The following is a 21746-nucleotide window of genomic DNA, read 5'->3' as shown; positions in this document are numbered from 1 at the left end:
AAAAACAGGAAGCAAATCCAAAGGATGTAGAACAGGAGCCATAAAGTAAACTCATGAGAGGTTATCTGAAAAGAAGAAAGGTATAAATGAATTCAGAAATATGAACAATTTTATGCAGTAAATCATAGAGCAATTGAAGGTAAAACCTGTAAAAAGGGATAAAGCAAGCATGTGAGTATAACATGAGAATGAAATACAAATGCAATAGAAAATGAATTAAATACAACCATGAAATTAAACACAACCACCCAAGGGATGGGTGGGAGGGATAATGTTAGCCTCCGTGTCTTTAATGAAATCCAGATTCTCTGGTCATGTTAATAGGAGAATCGCAATTTCATTACAAGACCGGAGGCTACCATTATGCTTGTTGGTAGTCATGTAAAACAGCATCAGACATATGAGTAATACGTTTGCAATAATGATGAGCAAAGGTCCTAGAATTTGACCAATCAGCAGATTTAAGAATGTCTTCTAACTTACCACCACACCAGAAAGACTTACTTGCCATAGCACCTCTAATGGAATGTGGTTTAAAAAGATCCAGATTGACGCCAGCAAGTCCCATAACAATTTTAACCCATCTTGCTATAGAACTGGAAGAAATACCTTTATGAGGTTTAACAAAGGAGATAAGTAATTGATCAACACCCAGAGGTCCTTTCCAAATAGACCTTTTTGCCAGCAGACTAACTTTCCAACTGGAAAATTATTACAGCTGGATGCCCGATCCGGGTGCTCTAGCGGTGAACGCCTTTCTCCAATCCTGGGAAGGGATCATCGGTTATGCTTTCCCTCCTTTTGCAATGATCCAGAGAGTACTTCAAAAAGTGAGACAACAACGCTCCTCAATAATTCTGATAACTCCCTTTTGGCCGTCCCAGGCATGGTTTCCCACTACTCTGGAACTAACTTACGATCTACCGTTCCTGATCCCCTCACTCTTAGACCTCCTTACAGACGTAGACGGTCGAATTCACCCTCTCGTTCAGACAGGGAGTTTGAACCTTCTTGCCTGGAAGGTGTCAGGAGATCTAACCATCTCGCAGGACTTTCGTCAACAGCTTCTACTCTCCTCGGAGAATCTTGGGCTCCCGGTACACATTACCGGTACAACAACATCTGGAAGATATGGTTACGTTGGTGCTTGGAAAGGCACCTGGATCCCGTGGAGGCACCTATCGTTGATATAGTTAATTTTCTGGGAGAACAATTTGATAGAGGTCTGAGTTACAGATCTATCAACTGCTATAGGTCTGCAATTTCTGCTGGTCATTCCCTTGTCAACAATAAGACGGTAGGTAAGAATCCTATTATTTGTAGAATTCTTAAAAGTGTAAGAATCAGAAGACCTCCCAAACCAAGATATCAATCTCTTTGGGATGTTAAATTAGTCCTTGACCTTTTCTGCTCCTGGCCTGAGAACTCTCTTTTAAGTAGAAAGAATCTCTCTTTGAAATTGGCAACTCTTCTTTGTTTAATTTCATGTCGAAGAGTTTCTGATGTTAAGGCTCTTGACATTTCATATAGGTGCTATGATATGTTTGGGGTCAAATTTGAACTACATAGGAGAACCAAAACTATGTCTGATAGTATCTTTTATCCACGTTTTGACATGTGTAATAAATTTTGTGTTGTTCACTGCATGAAAGAATATGATTTAAGGATGAATTCTCTTCGTCCTCTGGGTGTTGATCAATTACTTATCTCCTTTGTTAAACCTCATAAAGGTAAGAATTTCCCCACTCATACTACTAGGTAGTGGTCTATGTAATTGAAGCCACTGGGCGCATTTGTTTCTTAACTCTACATGAGTCTCTCTAACTCCTTCCTTCAGCGGGGGGACAGCAGTCAACACCACCACAAAAGGAGAAACTTCTGGTGGCAGACTAATAGACTTAAAACGAGTCTGCCTTGGCTTGGGGGCTTCAGAGTTATTGTTAGAGTGAGGGCCTGGGGTGTTCGTAGGTTTCCCCTTGGGGTCCGTGGCTTGGGAAGTTGTAGATTTCGATCCAGCAGCTGGTTGCTGGACCGGTGAGGGGTTGCTCACTGCTTTTGGTGATAGTTGGGGAAGGTTATTCCCTGAGTTGGGAGGATGTGACACAAGTTGTTCTTTGGAAGGCTGGAAGATTTTCGCCTTGTCAGTTGTAGACTTAGTAACCTTAGCTGGCGGGTGGGGGATAGGTGGTGGTTCTCTGTGCCCTTGTTTCTGGACAGGCCCAGGCTCATTGATCTTATTGGGCCATTTGGTGTTAATGAGCGATGTTAGTCTATCCAGTTTGGAAATCAAGGGTTTGATTTGGGCCGCTATTGTGGTTTCAAGGTCATGCTTGAGGTGCGTAACCATATTTTCGACCCAGCATGGAATGCCAGGCGTTGTTTGCGGAGTAGGTGTCACCAAATTGTGATTGCTAGCTTTGGCTTTAGTCTTCTCCTTGAGTTTGGGCTCCTTGGTTTTGGGCTTAGTTACTACTTTTGTAGGAATACAAGTAACCTTTCCCCTGGAATCACTGGGCACATAAGGGGTCGACTTGGCAGTTAACCCATCCAGGCCTGTCTCCGTTTCTCCGGGTGTCCGACAGGCTTCTAGATCTGGGGTCGCCTCCAGATCCACGAAGGACGGGTCAGACTCTGAACAGGTAACTGACAGGTCGACGGCACTCGATACTGTAACAGTGCCCATAGTGGTCTGGGGCAAGGGCAAGGAGCAATTATTCGAAGCTTGCTGGGAGGGTGAATTTGCATTTACAAGGGAACCCAGGGAGGAGCGTTTGGCATGCATGAGGTCCAGGGAGACTCTTTTCTCTAGGAGTACAATGCTCTTGTCGATTGTCTCGGTTACTCGTGAGATAAAGAGGTCAATGGGGCCAGTCACTTGAGCTACCTCCGCAGCTTTTTTGGTACAGCTTCTTGTTTTATGCCGCATGGTTCGCTTTATCAAAAAACAGGCTATACCAGGTGTTAGGTGTCTGTGGCTTCACGGAGGGCTGAGTAACAATCGTCCTACCTGGTAGGTGGTCTCAGGGCGATGAGACAGGGTTTCAGGGCCTAGGCCATCCTCTGCCGTCCTTGAACGGCCTTAAACGGCCCGCTCTTTGCCCGGTCTTCGCCCGAGCTGCGTCCCGCGCTGCGGGAGAACACACACTGTTTATGGTAGTTTGAAAGGGTGGGGGGCGGAGCTAGAGGGAGAGCGGACCGGAAGATGGAATCGGTCTCGCAGGGACACCTGGATCAGGTAGTCCCTGCACGCTCGCAGCCCTCAAGCCTTCCAACTCCCAAGGCTCGCCCTGAAGTGCCCCAGTAGAAAGCAGGCAGAGTCAGCAGCAGGACCCTCGGCGAAGCGGCACCCGCGGAGCGGGTGCGGCGAGCTGCAAAGCTGAATCCAAGAGGTGAGCGCGGGTCCAAGGATGTGTTGACAGGCAAACAGGCAAAGTGTCCCAGGGGTCGAGGGCAGCACAGTTGATTTTATCGGCCCTCCGATGGGCGGGGGGCGGAGCTAGAGGGAGAGCGGACCGGAAGATGGAATCGGTCTCGCAGGGACACCTGGATCAGGTAGTCCCTGCACGCTCGCAGCCCTCAAGCCTTCCAACTCCCAAGGCTCGCCCTGAAGTGCCCCAGTAGAAAGCAGGCAGAGTCAGCAGCAGGACCCTCGGCGAAGCGGCACCCGCGGAGCGGGTGCGGCGAGCTGCAAAGCTGAATCCAAGAGGTGAGCGCGGGTCCAAGGATGCGTTGACAGGCAAACAGGCAAAGTGTCCCAGGGGTCGAGGGCAGCACAGTTGATTTTATCGGCCCTCCGATGGGCGGGGGGCGGAGCTAGAGGGAGAGCGGACCGGAAGATGGAATCGGTCTCGCAGGGACACCTGGATCAGGTAGTCCCTGCACGCTCGCAGCCCTCAAGCCTTCCAACTCCCAAGGCTCGCCCTGAAGTGCCCCAGTAGAAAGCAGGCAGAGTCAGCAGCAGGACCCTCAGCGAAGCGGCACCCGCGGAGCGGGTGCGGTGAGCTGCAAAGCTGAATCCAAGAGGTGAGCGCGGATCCAAGGATGCGTTGACAGGCAAACAGGCAAATAATAGTTGTAATCAAATCCTTTTTTTTTTCGTCATCTTCTACTGTTCACAAATTAAGGAGATGAAAGAAATCAAATTAAATAAGTTCCAAACACATTTTTTTTTAAAAGGCCACATTTTTTTTCTTTGTTCTCATTCTTTTTTTTCTGAGAGCCAGGCATAACCATCTCAGGTAGCTCACAAGGACCAGACAATCTAACTCATACAACAAGACGCACTCACTTCATTCAAACAAACATTTACACAAACAAAAGGAAGCCCACAGACTGCTCTCAAACCAAACCAATTATAACCAAATCAAACATATTACATCTTTAAACTAAACTCTTGATCTGCCCATATTCTGGGCTATCCTCTCATCTGTCTTTTCTGAACCTCTTTCTGCCACAACCTTAGGGAATCAAACATGCTCTGACAGCTGTGCCTAGCAAACAATCTCTCCTGCAAGTAATCTATCTTAGCTGCATCAAAAATATTAAACAAAATCGGGATAAATCCATATTCACATACATCTCAAAATTTAAAGTCTTCTACAGGAGCGGGTTGGCTCTCAGCCAATCTGACATCAGTTGAACTGCAGCAACACCCAAAACATTGCAACTTACTGAAACGCGGCATCTTGCACACTCAATCAAACACCACCAAACTCACCCAATCAGACACCGCCAAAGAACCCACACATACCCGGACACAAAAGAAGCAAGCAACTATCTCCACACACAACCACTTACATTCGCCCACGCACATACATCCTATGCATTAAGTCCCTGCCAAACATGTGTTACCATAATGGGACAAGGCCCGTCGACCAAGTCCTGGGGAACCTGGACCCTACCGCAGACCGAACAGTACACTAACTGTTCTGAGGTTGGAGGACACATCCGCCACGCGGGCGGCACTACAGACCATTGCGCACTTTACCCCGTAAGATCTGGGACTCTTCCAGCAAACCACCCACACTAGGGGTTTGGGTCCTTTCCAGTATTCAACCGTGATGAGCCACACTCCAGCCCAAGTACCACCCGGTCGGATGCTCTAAAACAGACATCCATCCAATACCCCCTTCACCAATAGTCTGTCAGAGCGCCACTTGCACTCTGAGTTCTCCGGAGCACACTAGCCCCAGGAGCACACTAGCTCCCTGAACCACTGGGGACACACTATTCCCTGAAGCACCCTAGCTCCTTCAATCACCAGTTGGACCACTCACCTCCTGTTCGTGGAACCTGACATCCACTGTTCTCCACCGCCGGCTGCTGGGACCAACACGGTCAGCTCCAAAGTCCCGCCTTCCGGACCCCGGCGCAGGATCATGAACCGGGACCTTTCCCGATCAGCAGGGTGGGGCAGCGCTGCGAGAAGCAAGCTCGGCATCAAAGTGGGTACCCAGACCCACCGTGCTGACCAGAGGGTCCCCAGCCTTCTGCTACCCACTTACGGGTGAGAAAGATCCCTATCGCGGGGTCCCCATTCGGGCGCCATCTGATAAGCGTGGCTCAAATCCACCTGAGCGACTTACCTCACTCATCTATCATTCTCATATAATAAGCCAGCCGGACAGTGGAGAAGAATTAGTAATATATTTATTTGGCCATAAGATTCATCTGCAGATGGGCCCGTCAGGTCTACACCCCAGGGAGTGCGCCGAGAGGACTGACTCATCTCATCACAGCAATACATTATAACATGGTACAGCAAAGTAAAACACGCCCATACTGGAAAAGTACTGGGCTCAGCAGAGGGCGAACAATGAACTCACACACCAGGCATCTGCACCTGCAAGGGCAGCATTATTATCTTTACTCCAAGGCCACGGAGCCGAGACTCTGCTTCTCCAGAGCATGGAAACATTTCTGCTCATAAAGGAGGGGCGAAAACTGTACCATGAGACATTGGAGCTGCAGAGCAAAGGTCAGCATCAGAAGTCTCTCTGCCATTGACAAGCTTCTCTCTCTTATAGAAGAGTGTACAGGAATGTCTATTCTGTAAACTTTACCAAGGGAAAGCAATGTACTACAACAGGTCTTCTAACTTAGAAGGCAAAAATAAGACAAAAGCTTACACATTACAGAAACAATTCTATCCAGCTGAAGCTTGCATATTACAAAAATAGCTCAGTGGGTTGCAGCACATGAATAATAAGCTGTAACTGCATATTGGTTAGACACATTAGGCTAACACATTCACAACATCATTAGAACATTCTGCAAAAGGAAAATTACGATCTATCAAGTAAGGTTAAAGATAGAAAATAATGACGTTGTGTTTATCAGACGCTATGGCACGTAGCCTGAATGCAGATTTTGTAATATCCAGCCTAACTGTACAATAGAACGTAATTGCGACTGGCCATGTTGTAACATTAACATATCCTGTTCTATTATGTCAATAGCAGATGATACAATGCTGTCCAGTGAATAAATTCTGGAGGACAGAGTCGTTAACTCATTGTCCACTACAGACAGTGATTTTTCCAAATGAATACAATCAATTTCTCATTTTTTTTCTGCAGTTTAAATTTGCGTTACTTTCCAAGCTTCATTGTAAGCTTCACATATACCAGCGTATATGAAACGTTTTTGACGCTGTTTGCGAGGTCCCAGTAAGAAATCCTGCAAGTCAGCACATTCTTTAAGTAAAGTCAAGCGTTGCTTAATTTCAGGTAGTGTGGATTTCTGTAGCCATTCGAGGCATAGTTTTCCTACACTATATGTTGTTATTATCCCTGGATGTTGTCTCTGGGAATATCTTGGGTCTGGCCTATTCTGTTTGAACCCCTGTATTTTGTTCAGAAATCTATCTTGACAGTTATTAGTGTCTGTGGGCCAGATCAACCATTTGTTCCAATTAGTAAGTGTTCTGTTATGTTTTAAAATATGGGATACGTCTATCTCCACTTCTGCAGTGCTATTACTATCAGGTATGGGTTTTGGTATAGACGGTTTGTTTAAGTCCTTTATCCTGGCTAGGCCAAGATAGGTCGTTTGTTGAATGGTGTCATTCAGGAACATTATTTGTTCTGGGATCATGCAGGCTCTGAATAATGATTCTAAACCTTGTACCAGCCAGTCTTTTGTACCCCAGACAGTTTTTGTCTCAATGTTGTTTTTCCAAAATTCAAAACCAAACGTAGTCATTTTTTCATAAAAATTCTCAGAATAAATCAGTTTAGTATTTGTCAACATGTTTTTCATTCCTGTCTTATTCATAATTTTAAAATAAAACGTTTCTGGATTAGTGATATTAAACCCTGAAAAGCATGTGAATTTCCCATAAAATGTTTTTAAGCTGCCTTTTGGTGGAGTTGGACAATGTTCCCATTGATTATAAATAAAAACATTTCTAGGATTAGCCGATTTATGCAAATAGTGATGCCCATAATGATTAAAGCAATACATTTCTTCATAATTTGATGAACCTTGTAAATAATCATGTTCTGTATATTTAGCTGACATTTCTAAATCTGACATCATATTGTTAATATTTTCAAAGTCCCAATCATCAGAGAAAGTTCTAGGTGATACAAAGTCACTTAAAGAAATCTTGAACTGATGTGGATATTTTAAGAGTTCAACCGGGCCAGAGGTTTCGTAATCAGTAGTGTCCCATGCTACACCACCAGGTATAGGAATGGCTGTGATGTTCACTGATGATAGTTCTCTTTTTTCAACGTGAGAGGATCTGTGAGGTTTTAGAACCAAGTTGATGTTCTGACTTTCTGTGTCCATTGTACTGTATTTTCCATCAATCATTCATCCCAAGCTTAAACCAAAATGAGCCAGAGCAGGAGGAAAAGTACACCTAACACAATCCACAATTCAATCCACGGTGAAATCAGATATGTTTCCCAAAGTTGATGAAAGTGTTCTGTAATTTTGTCTCTGAAAGTTTTGTTTGCTGGCTTGTCTTCATGTTCACTTGGATCATCAGAAAAGTCATCGAAATTGATGAAGTAGCCAGATGCAGTTCCATCAATTGTTTGAATGGCATCAGGATTGTTATTAATCTTTGTAGTTGCTTCTTCCTTTGTCATGTTAGTATAGTCAGAGGCTACATCGTTATAGACAGGTGTTTCTTGACGAACTGTTGCAATTTGGGTCTCAAGAGGCACAAGTTCCATGGCTTTGTTGCATAGTCCTTTTTTATCACTGCAGGTTTATCAAATGTGATTAGTCTCTCAGTTTGAACCTCTTGGATTGTAGCAAGGTTTGGTCTTCTGCTACTTCTTGGGAGTAAACTGGGCCTACTACATATTATTGGCCACATGGTTGTGGTTTTACCAGGTCGATTGATACAACTCTGTTTTCCCTTTTACCAGCAAGGGGCGGTAGTACAACAGCTCTTGTTCCGCTGATAGCTAAGACAGGTATTGCTTTTCTGTAGGAAGGCCCAAATTCCTTCTTTACCGTGATTTTTTCTCTGACCAGATCCCCATTCTTTGGAATCCAGACAGGTCTTGCTGGGACAGGTGGTTTTTCTTCAGTGGCCGTTGGCTTTAGCTTTGTGTTACTTAGACTTATTCTTGTTTCATTCAAGTCCTGTAAAACAGCCAAACGATCTTTGATATCAAAAGCTTTTTGTTCCACCACTGAAGTCTGACAATCGAGATCTTCGATTATCATTCTTGAAACAAACAAAAGTTCATACGGAGTGATTCCACCCAGAGAATTTCTTGGCAGATTATTAAGACTACGTTGGACACTTATTAGATGTTTGACCCAACCATTACCCGAACCTAATACCCTTGCTGTTATAGATTGCTTTATGTCACGTTTTTTTCTCTCCACTACCGCATTTCCCTCAGGATGGAATGGCCTAGAGTACCGCAATGCAATGCCCAAGCTGGTCATGTCCTCCTTGTAATCTCGAGAGCTAAACGCAGGACCCTGGTCAGAATGTAGCATGCCAATTGCGTATGTGCCGATAAAGACTCGCAAATCTTTTATAACAGTTCTGGCGTCAGCCGAGCGCTGGGGCCACATCCAAATGAATCTCGTCCTAATATTTATGGGATCGCATTTGTCTGGTCAGACGCTTGCGTGTAGATAGTCTAAGGCTGTCTAATAGAGGTGTCTGGGCTGGTCTTAATGTGCTAGAGTTAGATATCTGGTCCGGTTCATAACTGCGATCTCTATTGCAGTCCTGACAATCCATTGCAAAGTAATAAATTTGCACGCTCATTCTCGGCCACCAGTATCTTGATTGCAATTCTATTAGAGATTTCAGGATCTTTTGGTGCCTCAGACCCATTACCATGTGTGCTTCTTGCATCAAGTAAGCACTCCAGTTCGTGTTTGGAATTACTCTATCCCCCACTCCAGGGATTTGTGCAAAAGGAATGGAGTTCGCATCAATTATGTATGTATTTCCGAGTGGATAATTCAGAGGTAACGCCACATAATTGCCTTCCATTGAGGCTTTTACTGCTAGTAGCGTTTCTCCATCTATTTGTTTTTTAGAATGCTTTTTTGTAGCTACGGAAGCCGGTTGACCAGCTGCTGCTGTGGCTTTTTTAGCCAATGAATTCCCTACAACATGAACGCCATCACGCTGATGACTCTGTGTATGTATCACGTGAGTCTTTTGTAGTTCTTTCTGTAAAAGAACTACTTGTTCCCAGAGCATTTTATGCTTTATTGTGCCACCTTTTGCATCTTTGAAACCATTTTGAACCCAGTTCTGTAAGTATTCATTGTAAGACTGGACGCAGTAATATGAATTGCACACTATTAGTGTGGGGAATTCGCAATCAGTATTTTCAAGTGCCATTTTAAAAGCCTGTAGTTCAGCTCGCTGAGCTGTACAATCTCCAAGTGATGGAGTTTTAGTGACCAATGGTCTAAATTTTCCTTTGTGCCATCGACCTTTAACAATCGTGCACGCAGCACTATATGCTTGTTTACCCCCTACTGCGGGTTGTGCTGAACCGTCTGTATATATTATACAGCCGTAATGTTCCAGAGGCAGAATTTCAGTTGGCAGAGGACATTCGTATTCCTATTGGAGAAATTCTTGCGTTTTTCAATTAGGATCAAATTTGTATGCTACGTCTGATGCAGCAAGAGAATTAACCCATTGCATCCATCTCGAATGTAAGGCTTTGGCATTCGGAATGCTTGCTCTTGTTACTGCTACTAGGGCAGGTACCGGTGTAACGATTATTATGAGTTTACCTTGTGCCAGGGCTCTTTCTTTTGCTACAGCAGTTTGTACAGCAGTTAGAATCTTTTCAGTGGAAATGAATTTCATTTCAGCTTGTGTGTACAAGTGTGATTTGTAAGCTATTGGTACCGTTTCTCCCTCATTAGAGGTTAGGTTTGTAAATCCGCATCTTCCTGGGATGACTCGGATTACAAGGTTGCGTTCGTTCGTGCGTGTTTGCAGTTTTGTTTTAGTTAATATGTCTGTTTGTAATGATCGTAAGATTTCTGTGTGTTTCCGAGACCAATTAATTGCTGTGAAATCAGGTTTTATTAGTTCGTAGAGCGGTTTAACCCTCTCTGCATAATTTAGAATGTAAGTTCTTCAGAAATTCAGGAAACCTAGAATTGATTGTAAGTTTTTCAGCGTTTTTGGAGCTTGGAGTACTGCACACTTCTCTAAGAAGTTGTCTGCTAGGCTTTTGCCTTCACTTGATAACTCATATCCTAAAATTAGGACAGTGAGGTGGGCAATTCGTGACTTTTTAAAGTTAAATTTGTACCCTTCAGATGCGAACCCAAGTATGATGGTGTTCACTCTTTTCAAGTGTGTCTCCAGGTCATCGTCTGTTAGATAGATATCGTTGACATAGGATAATGCCTCATCATCATACATTTGTAGTAACTCTGTTATTCTTGCTGAAAATAATCCTGGGCTATTCTTGAATCCCTGTGGGAGATGACAAAATTGTTTTTGGGCTCCATACTAGAGAAAGCGGTCAAATACCTGCTTTCCGGTGCAATGTTTTGTCAGAAGAAACCATTTGAAATATCTAATGTTGTTTTATATTTTTTGTGCACAATGTTATTTATCAGTGCTGCACTGTGTGAATTTTGTACTGCAAATGTTTTGCAACAAGAGTTTAAGTGTCTGTAGTCCAATACTAGACGATATGAATTGTCTGGTTTGGAAACAGGAAACAAAGGATTGTTAATTTGTGAGGTGCATGTTTCAATCACCCCCTGGTACTCAAGTTGATCTAAGATCTCCCTGACTTGTTTTTTAGCTTCTTGCTTAACCATATACTGCCTTTGTGCAGTAGGTTGATTTTTTAACTGGATTTTATGGTGAGGGGATTCCTCATCCCATCCTACATGATTTTTATATAATGCAGGGGCTTGGGCTACTGACCATTTTCTTGCATATGTGTATGTTTTATGAATTGGAATATGATTTGAGAAGGCAGGCATAATAATTTCTTTGCCATGTGGGCACTCCCTGACAAACTCTGGTGGCCAGTCCTTTTCTGCTAGAAGGATATCATAACCTTTAGATAGGTTCTCCCAGAAGAGATCTCTTATTTTCCTAGTTTTGTCCCCCTCTATACGTAATGTTATTTCATATAATTTATGAGGCACACTGACTCTGGTGTCTGCAGTTTCCACTTGAATGTATTCAAGTGGAAACGCAGATCTTCTATTTCCACTGCCCTCAGATTCCTACATTGGCTCCCCTTGCACAAGAGAATACTCTTCAAAATTCTCGTTGTAGCCTTCCGAGCCTTCCACAAATCCGGCCCAGTCTACCTGTCGAGACGCTTCCCTCATTACATCCCGGGTCGCATTCTCAGATCCTCTCAAGAAAACCTCATGACCCCCCCTTTATTCAACCTGAAGTCCAAAGGCGGAAAAACTCTCAGCACCCTGGCTATTAGAGCCTGGAACAGTATGCCAAGGCATCTTAGACTTCAGACCCATGAGAAACCATTTAGGAAGCACCTCAAAACGTGGATTTTTAATCTCTCTGACGACTGGACTAAAGCAGCCATCTAACCCTCCACCTCCCTTCCAGTGATCGGGTCCCAGGTTTTTACAGCGCCAAGATGCTCCCTTCGGAGCGAACGTTCGCGCTCTATAAATACCTATCCAATATCCAATATCCAATATCCAATATCCAATTCGTGTCCACTGTCTCCAGAAGATTCATCAGGATCTTGCGAGCTATGGTCACTTCTGCTGCGCTGTCTAGCATTGTCTGGGCCCATTCTCCGTTCTTGAGTTGTGTCCTCAGAATCCTCGGCATGTTTTACTTTAATACTGGCTACCTTCTTTTGGGAAACTGTAATTTTTAACTTTGATGAGCAGGTTCTTTGTCTTTGGACTTGACGCGCTCTTCTTTATGTTCTGACCGTCCTTTTCTTTCCGATTTCTGTGAGGAAGTCTGAAAAGATCGAGAGGGGCGTGTATCAATATCTTGATATCTGTCAGGTTTTCTCAAATGTTCCCTATTTCTAAGGTTATATATTTTTTCAGAGGGCTTCCACCTAAACTGTCTCTACCTAATTCTTCATAGGATTTTTCAATTATTCTGGCAAGTTCAAAAGGTTGTTCTGCTATATCTGTTTCTTTTAATTTTTGGCGGATCGCCACAGATGCGGCTTCTCCTTTTATGTTGGCTAGTAGTATAGCCGAGAATTGCTTAAAGTCTTTTAGTAATTTCATACCTAGATTTAAAGCAGGCTCTGGACCGTATTCATTATGAATCTGTCTTAGTACATCTGGTCTAACGGCCATAGACGGAACACCGTGTGTTTTTGTGTAGATTGAAGCAAAGACTGTTCCCCAAGTGTCACAGTCTTCCACATGTGGTGCAATCCCCATTGGTAGGCAGATTGTCAGAATTCTGTGTTTTTCGTGAGGGGTAGTATCAGGAAATACTGTCTCTATTTGAGTAATTTTTTGAGCTAACCTGAACGGAATTTGTTCCCGTTTTGTGGGTAACTTGCCAATGACTGATTGTATAGTCTGTGGTGTAATTTTATTAGTGTTCCCCTGGTGAGGGGTGTGCTGTGGAATTTTTATTGCTGGTTGGACTGTTAAAGTCTGCATGACATATTGTACCAATTGTCTATGTATTTTAATTAGTTATTTTAGCTGAGCTAAAAGTTCTCTGTCTAACATTTCTTCAATGTCAGGATGTGGTGTATAGCTGGCTAGAACCAGCCATATGGCTCCTGGTCTACCTAGTGGACCGAGCCTGGTAATGTGATTTTGATGTTTTAGGGCGCCATTGAACCAGAGCTCATGCTCTTGGTAAGTTAGTGGAATTTCAACGTCCTCGAAAGGAACGCATTCCGCTGGAGGTTCCTCTGCTTTGTAGTAGTGGAACTCGCATGTTACAGCATTTGCTGCTGGAAAATTTATCCCGGAATAGAATACCTCTGTCTGCCGATATTCATGTGCCTCAACAACAAATATGACTGTACCACCTCTTGATGATACTCCTCTATTTATTAGTTTGTAAGTTACACTCTTTCTTACATTTACCGGGATGATTATTGCATCCAGGTCATTTTCATTAAATCCTGTAACGTCTGAACCCGGTTGACTCGCATCTACTGCAGCTCCACCGGTTGCGTTGTTGTCGCCGTTAGTTGGCGGATATTAACCTTTTACCCACTCCAGACGTCTATTGGAGTTTTTACGGGAAAAAGGGGTCTGTGTGAAAAGCAAGACTGAGTTACTTTATTATCTAGCGTTAAATTATCGCCTTACCAAACGTTGGGCGCCATGTAGTGTAGTTCCTATATTCCCAATAGTCTCTGCGCATTGGAATAACATAAACAACAGTGTAGATATAGGACTGAGGTCGACTAGGTCTCTATTGAATATGTTAGACTTAATTATGAAATGCCAGCTAGCTCAGAGGTCACTAGAAACTTTCTCGAGTAAACAAGAAGCTGCTAACTTTCCTGAATAGACAAGAAGGGATTAGTTTCTGACAACCGCATAAACATGACAACTTTGCTTCCCCAGAATAAGGAGTATATCTCCAGAGTCGCGGAAACAATAGACAGCTATTTCACTCAGTTAATCGTGCATGCTTAGTTTCACCAGGAGTGCAGAGAAATAGAGAGACAGGCGTTTTAAATAAAAAGGTTGTTTATTGAGCAGTCTTCTTTCTCATGCAAGAGAAGTGAATTGCCACAATTGCAATACTTGTCATAAAGTAAAGTGCGTACAGTAAAATGAGTATTATGAAATAAAACTGTAAAAGCATTTATATGGTATCTAAGCCATAAGATACTTAAAATGGATAAAATACATACAATGGTAAAATAATGACTAAAAGTACTCAACTGGTATTTCTAAGATACGCCTACCCGGTGTACTAAACCTAAGCCTAGTACAGGAAAGGAGTAGATGAGTTATAGTTTTTGCCAAGAATCTGAATCAAGAATTCACTAAGGGTCTAATCAGCTCCGTACCTTGGTTATAGAATGAAGGAGGTCTTGTATCTCTTTCTCAGGACTCGATCTCCGAGCAACCCGCAAGGGTGACAGGGAAACACTAGAGCTGGATTTCTCGGCAGGAGAAAAGACAGCGCCTCTCTCAGTGCGTCAGTGGGAGGGTCGACTTCCTTCGGCACTCGCATCAGCAGGGCGTCGGGCAAGTAGATAGCCGATCTGCTCCAAACCACCGTGTGTTGCTTAAGGCAGATGCTGGTATATTTATACCTGGAAGGTGCCGAGCTTGACGTAAGGTTGGACATAAGACGTCACTAAGAACTCGCAGTTCTTTCAGGACTGCAGGAGTTCTAGGACAAATCAATACAGAGGCGGGGGAATTCCCAGCTGCTGGAGGCTTGGTTTGTTTAAGAACGCGCTGTGCTTTCTAGGAGTCTATGGGAGTAGCCTTGCCGTATTTGGACTGCGTTGGCTATGTCTTAATATGCGTATGATTCTTATGCCTATATAAGGATATGATTTGATATAACCACATAAGGGCATGAAATCAGGAATATTTACTAGAGTCCTAGAATCATCTACAACAAAATTATAGGTTGCGCTAGTTCCTAAATGTCAACATGTCCCTGTAATCACCAATTATGCATGTGGTGCATGGTATGTATTGACACCTCACACCATGGACAAGTAATGCATGTACCACTGCATCATGTCAGGAGGCACAGTAGTGCACATAGAAAACAATGTAATGATCAGTCAACTGTGTCACGTACAAACAGTGAATGAGACAGTGCTAACACAAAGCTTGCGGGGTGCACTACAATGACCATTTCCCATCTAACCCACGGGTGACCAAGAACTGAATGCAGAGGACAACACCAGCAACCTCCCCCCCCCCTGAACATCGACTCTCGGATGTTGACTCCCGGGATTCTTTTAACCAGGAGCCCAAAGCCAGCCCATCTGGTGTTCCAGTGCGCAACAGGTCCCTGGACCCCATCGTCCCACCACCATATCTGCTGCTGCAACAACCTCCCTGCAGACCCCTGCTGTTACGGCTGGTGCGTCCACCACCAAAACCACCACCAGAACTGCCTGCAACACTCTTCCTGTCCCACAGGATGACCACCCCACCCCACCGACTGAGGAGGGCAGGGAGAGGATGCGGGTGCCTACAGTGGAGAGGCAACAGGTCCTTGGCAGCAGGGCAGGTGGGAGGGGCAGGGACACCCACACACGACCAGAGCCTGGGACCGAAACCCCAGAGCACATACAACAAGTCCTTGGGGCATGTGAACGGGCCCAGGGACAAACAGGCCGATCAGAACAAGATTCCTGTGAGCTCCTCCTGCTGATGAGGTCCATGGACACCTGCATGGGGCAAATTGTGGACCTCTGGGGCCAGCTAGTGGCGGTACTGAGGGACAGGCCTGCACCCCAACCAACACCTCCCCCTGGCACTGGTGGTCTGCAGGATGACAGTTCACCATCCTCCCCTGTGACCACAGAGAGGGGTGAGTCCTCAGACCCCAACGGCCCTACAGCAGAGGCCCCCACTGCCAAGCAGAGATGGGGCAGTTGGTAGTAAACCCTGGGAGTATCTGTTGGCAAAGCTCCTGCTAAACACCAGTCACAGGCCAACCATGATGGCAACCCTCTTCCCCACTTCATTGAATTTTTGGACTGTCCTTCCCCACACTGTCTCGTAAATGGCATTTGTGTGTTAGACTGGGTAACCACATCTATGTGGTGACTACTCGATTATCTTATTTACCGTAACTGTCAACTCCCTGCTTCACTAATCACCTCACTGTAAATGTTCACCCCCTCACATGTCACCACTGTAAATAAACAACTCCTTACACACATGTTGTTGTACCTGCTTCACCATGATTACAATGTACCAGGAGTCTGGAGTATATGTAGGCAACAAGAGGTTGAAGGCACCTAGGTAAACACAACAGAACAACATTCACTAGTCTGAGTGTGGCATCACAGACATCACACAACACTTCACAACACTTCTCAACAAGCAAATCTCACATGCACACATCACAATGGGCGACAAGTGCCAACATACACATCCTGTAGATGTTCCTAAATGAACTGTCCCAGAAACATTGTCAGCTACCACTGAGTGTACAACCGGCTGCTGTCACAAATCTCACATACACCTTCACATCAACAGTAACATCATCAGACAATGGGTACATTGTACATTGTCACCCACCTTCAAGTGAAGTAGCGGGTGATGAGCTGTTGACGCAGGTCAACACCTTCCTCCTCTCCACTGTCCTCATCACTGGACACAGGTTGGTTTGCAGGCCGGGGCCTTGGCTGCTCATCATCATCCAGGATCAGGGGAATCTCCTTGGGAATGGCTAGGTTGTGAAGCATACAGAATGCCACTACAATCTGACACACTTTCCTGGGCAAGTAGATCAGTGCACCTCCGGTCTTGTCCAGGCAGTGGAACCGTGACTTCAGCAGACCAAAAGTACGCTCCACCACACGATGTGTCCCCCCATGGGTATCATTGTAGCAGACTTCACCCAGGACCCTGGGATTCCGCAGTGGGCTCAGAAACCAAGGAAGGTTGGGCTATGCAGTGTCACCTACGTGTGACAAACACAAATAAACATTGCAATGTTGTTGCGGCAGAGGACAGCAGGTCACACACACAGCACGCCATATGACTAGGCATACTCACCCACAATCCATGCACGCTCGGGAAGCAGATTAGCAGTCAGTCAAATTAGCTTTATTCGAGCAAAAACTCATAAAAGCAAAATAAAAAATGAACATTCCATTATTAATATAAATGCATTAACATTAACAATGTCTAAAACACTTTCTGTTACAATTAAAAAATGATTTATCATCATATAGAAGTTTTTTTTTTAAAACAGAAAGAGAATAAAAAAGCATTTTGACAGCACTATACCGGAAATTCAGTAAAATAGGCAATGAATGGTAATGGAGCACAATTAAAAAAGACAGACACCAAATTCATATTATCGCAGTTAATACTGGCAAAGGCCCATCAGGGGAATCTCTAACATTAGTAACACCTAAATACACTTATAATTCACAATTTCATATGAGCACCGAGGATAAACCAATTAATCACAGCATAATTTTTTCCTAATGGCCCAAGCCCACCCTAGATATTTGGCAACCGCTACTGAGATAACCGGTAAAGTGCTAGTGCAAATTAATCGTAATGCCACCGCACTATCTCTAGTGCCTAGCGATATGCACATAGCTTTTAGCCAGACTCGTCTAGGGATTGTATAGGTAGGACAGACAAAAAGAAAATAGGCAATGGTCTCCTTTTCAGTTAAACATGCCGGACAAATGTTGCTATTACCTCTGGCCCACCTGCTGGTCAGCGATCTTAAAGGTAAAGATCCTGCTCTAAGCTGAAAATAGAGCTTCCTGTCCCCGGGTTTTGTAATGACATCCCAATATAACTCTAAACTGGGTGTAGGTTTAACCTCCAGGAAGCGACCTTCCATAGTCGAGAGATCAACACCTTCCTCCTCTCCACTGTCCTCATCACTGGACACAGGTTGGATTGCAGGCCGGGGCCTTGGCTGCTCTTCATCATCCAGGATCTGGGGAATCTCCTTGCGAATGGCTAGGTTGTGAAGCATGCAGCACGTCACTACAATCTGACACACCTTCCTGGGCGAGTAGATCAGTGTACCTCCGGTCTTGTCCAGGCAGCGGAAACGTGACTTCAGCAGACCAAAAATACGCTCCACCACACAATGTGTCCCCCCATGGGCATCATTGTAGCAGACTTCACCCAGGGCCCTGGGATTCCGCAGTGGGTTCAGCAACCAAGGACGGTTGGGATATTAAGTGTCACCTAGGTGTGACAAACACAAATAAACATTGTAATGTTGCTCAGGCAGAGGACAGCAGGTCACACACACAGCACGCCATATGACTAGGCATACTCACCCACAATCCATGCACGCTTGGGAAGCAGATTAGACATCAGCTTGGGTACAATCCTGTTACACAGGATGTATGAGTCATGGGCAGAGCCTGGGAATTTGGCACCTGTGTGAGATGATCATATCTGCCTGGCACACCACTTGCACATTTATGGAGTGGCAATGTTTACGATTCCTGTAGATGTGCTCACGTGCCTGTGGTGGGACAAGCCCAACATGGGTACAATCAATGGCACCAACAACATGGGGGATGTGTCCGAGTGGATAGAAATCTCCCTTCACAGCTGCCAATTCAGGCCCCTTGTGGAAATCGATATATCTGTCCTTGTAGATTATCATAACGGACAGAACATCACATAGCACCAAGCTGAACATAGGTTGTGACATCCCACCTGCACTGGACACTGTGTGCTGGAATGATCCAGTGGCAAAAAAATACAGGGCCAACCTTATACATTGGTGTGAAAGCTGTTGGATATGTTCTGAGAGGCCACAGGTGGGGCTCCAACATCTCACATAGGGCTCATAGGGTGGCTCTATCCAGACTGCATTTCCAGACGATCGCCTCATCCTCCATGTCTGCCAGCACTGTCAAGTGACGATGCAGATTTGCTCTCCTCCAAGTTGAGATGAAAGTGTATACATGTCAATGCAATACATCAAGAGATGGGCACAACATCTCACGTTCTGGCTGACACAACACCAACAATGAATGTCATCAAAAATGAGTTACAGACCAGCTTACATGTAGGGACACCTTCAGCTACACAAATCGCACACTTGTCAACTTACACACAGCAAGTACCTCAAACACCACCTCAGTCAGTGTGAATGCACATAGGGAGATGGACACATTTACCATTGGCACGCCTGGGAGTATAGCATCCAGCATATGTGTAACAAAGCAACCCCACTGTCTCATACCTAGCTGCTGTAGCTGACACACCTTCATGCATCATTTGAACCTGGTACACATCAACTACACAATGACCACAGTCTGAGCATAAATGACGAGTGTGTGCATGATCAAACATGAGAGGACATGCGAAACCTAACATTATTCATTGAGACAAACATTGCTGTGATTGTCACTACACCACAACACATTGAATGTGTACACATTGTAGAGTCCATAACAACACTGTCCTGTGTACAGGCCCATTAATATCACAATTGAAATATGAAGGAGTACATACCAATCTACAAAATCACATACACAAACATAGCATGCTTAATCACCAGTGGAGTAAATGGAACATTGGCATTATGTGCACAATGATGTGCCATTAACCATGTGGCCATTGTGCACTGTTGACGTTTGCCAGATGGCCATTGACACAGCATGATGTGTCCATTGGTGTTGGAAAAGTAATCGGCCAACACAATCCTGCACACCCATTTCACTGTATGGCACCCAAATGCTGGTAGCCACCGCCTGGCCCCAGCGGTGTGTCCCCAACAATCCCCAATACATAAGTGCGATAGTGATACATATCTATGTATTGCCAATTGGCAGTTGGCATGCTCCCCCACCCAAATCGCGGTGCCTCGTGTGAATGTATGGCACCAAAATCACGGTAGCTACCGCCTGGCCCCAGCGGTGTGTCAGCAACAATCCCCAATACACAAGTACGGTAGTGATACATATCTATGTATTGCCAAATGGCGGTTGGCATGCTCCGCCACCCAAATCGTGGTGCCTCATGTGAATGTATGGCACCCAAATCGCGGTAGCTACCACCTGGCCCCAGCGGTGTGTCACCAACAATCCCCAATACACAAGTGCGGTAGTGATACATATCTATGTATTGCTAAATGGCGGTTGGCATGTTCCACCACCCAAATCTCAATAGCTAATGCCTGGCCCCAGCGGTGTGTCACTGCCATGGAGCATGTCCTTACAGCCAATGGGAACCTTAATCGCGGTAGCATGATGCAATTTTGAAAATCGCTGTAGGCGTGCTGCGCCACCGCGGAGCCGGTCATTGGATGCAATTGAAAGATGCATCACCGCGGTAGCGCCCACTTGCCCCTGCAATGTGTCACTTCCATGGAGCATGCCTTTACAGCCAATGGGAACCTTAATCGTGGTAAAATTATGCAATTTTGAAAATCGCGGTAGGCGTGCTCTGCCACCGCAGAGACAGTCATTTGATGCATTTGAAAAAAGCAGACCTATAACACCAATTGCAGCAGCTTGGCACCTTTGAAATGACCCCAGTGGGCTATATATGTGCAGGAGGGAGTCTCACATTGATGACATCAAGTCGCTGCTGGACAACGGAGAAACGGCGGCCCTCATCCTCCTTGACCTGTCAGCCGCCTTCGACACGGTCTGTCACCACACACTATGAACACGCCTCCACAACGCTGGGATCCAAGAGAAGGCCCTGGACTGGACCACCTCCTTCCTCTCCCACAGAACACAGAGCGTCCGCCTTCACCCCTTCCGCTCCCAAGCCACCAAGATCATCTGCAGCGTACCGCAGGGCTTATCCCTCAGCCCAACTCTGTTTAACATCTACATGGCACCGCTTGCCCACGTCGCCCATCGGCACGACCTCAACATCCTCTCCTACGCCGATGACACCCAGCTGATACTCTCCCTCACCAAGGACCCCCACACCGCCAAAACCAACCTTCACGAAGGAATGAAGGCCGTTGCTGAATGGATGAGGAACAGCCGACTGAAGCTGAACTCGGACAAGACGGAGGTCCTCATCCTCGGATCCAATCCTTCGGCCTGGGATGACTCCTGGTGGCGGACCGCACTTGGAACTGCTCCAACACCGACCGACCACGCACGCAACCTAGTGGTCATCCTCGACTCCACCCTCTCCATGACTAAACAGGTCAACGCCGTCTCTTCCTCCTGCTTCAACACCCTCCGCATGCTCCATAGGATCTACAAGTGGATCCCAACTGAAACGAGAAGAACAGTCACCCAGGCCCTTGTCAGCAGTAGGTTGGACTATGGAAACGCCCTCTACGCCGGAGCCTCGGCCAAACTCATGAGACAGCTCCAACGCATCCAGAAAGCCTCTGCACGCCTGATCCTCGACATCCCTCACCACAGCCACATCACACCCCACCTGAGAGACCTGCACTAGCTCCCGGTCAACAAGAGGATAACCTTCAAGCTCCTCCCCCACGCACACAAGGCACTCTACAACACCGGACTAACATACCTCAACAGACAACTCAGCTTCTACACCCCCACCTGTCAGCTCCGCCCTGCTGACCTCGCCCTCACTACAGTCCCCCGCTTCCGAAGAGCGACCTCAGGCGGCAGATTGTTTTCCCACCTCGCCACAAAGACCTGGAACAC

This window comes from Lissotriton vulgaris, chromosome 2_1 (genome assembly GCF_964263255.1).
Source record: "Lissotriton vulgaris chromosome 2_1, aLisVul1.2, whole genome shotgun sequence".
NCBI classification, from domain to species: Eukaryota; Metazoa; Chordata; class Amphibia; order Caudata; family Salamandridae; genus Lissotriton; species Lissotriton vulgaris.
Note: the sequence above shows the minus strand (reverse complement) of the source record.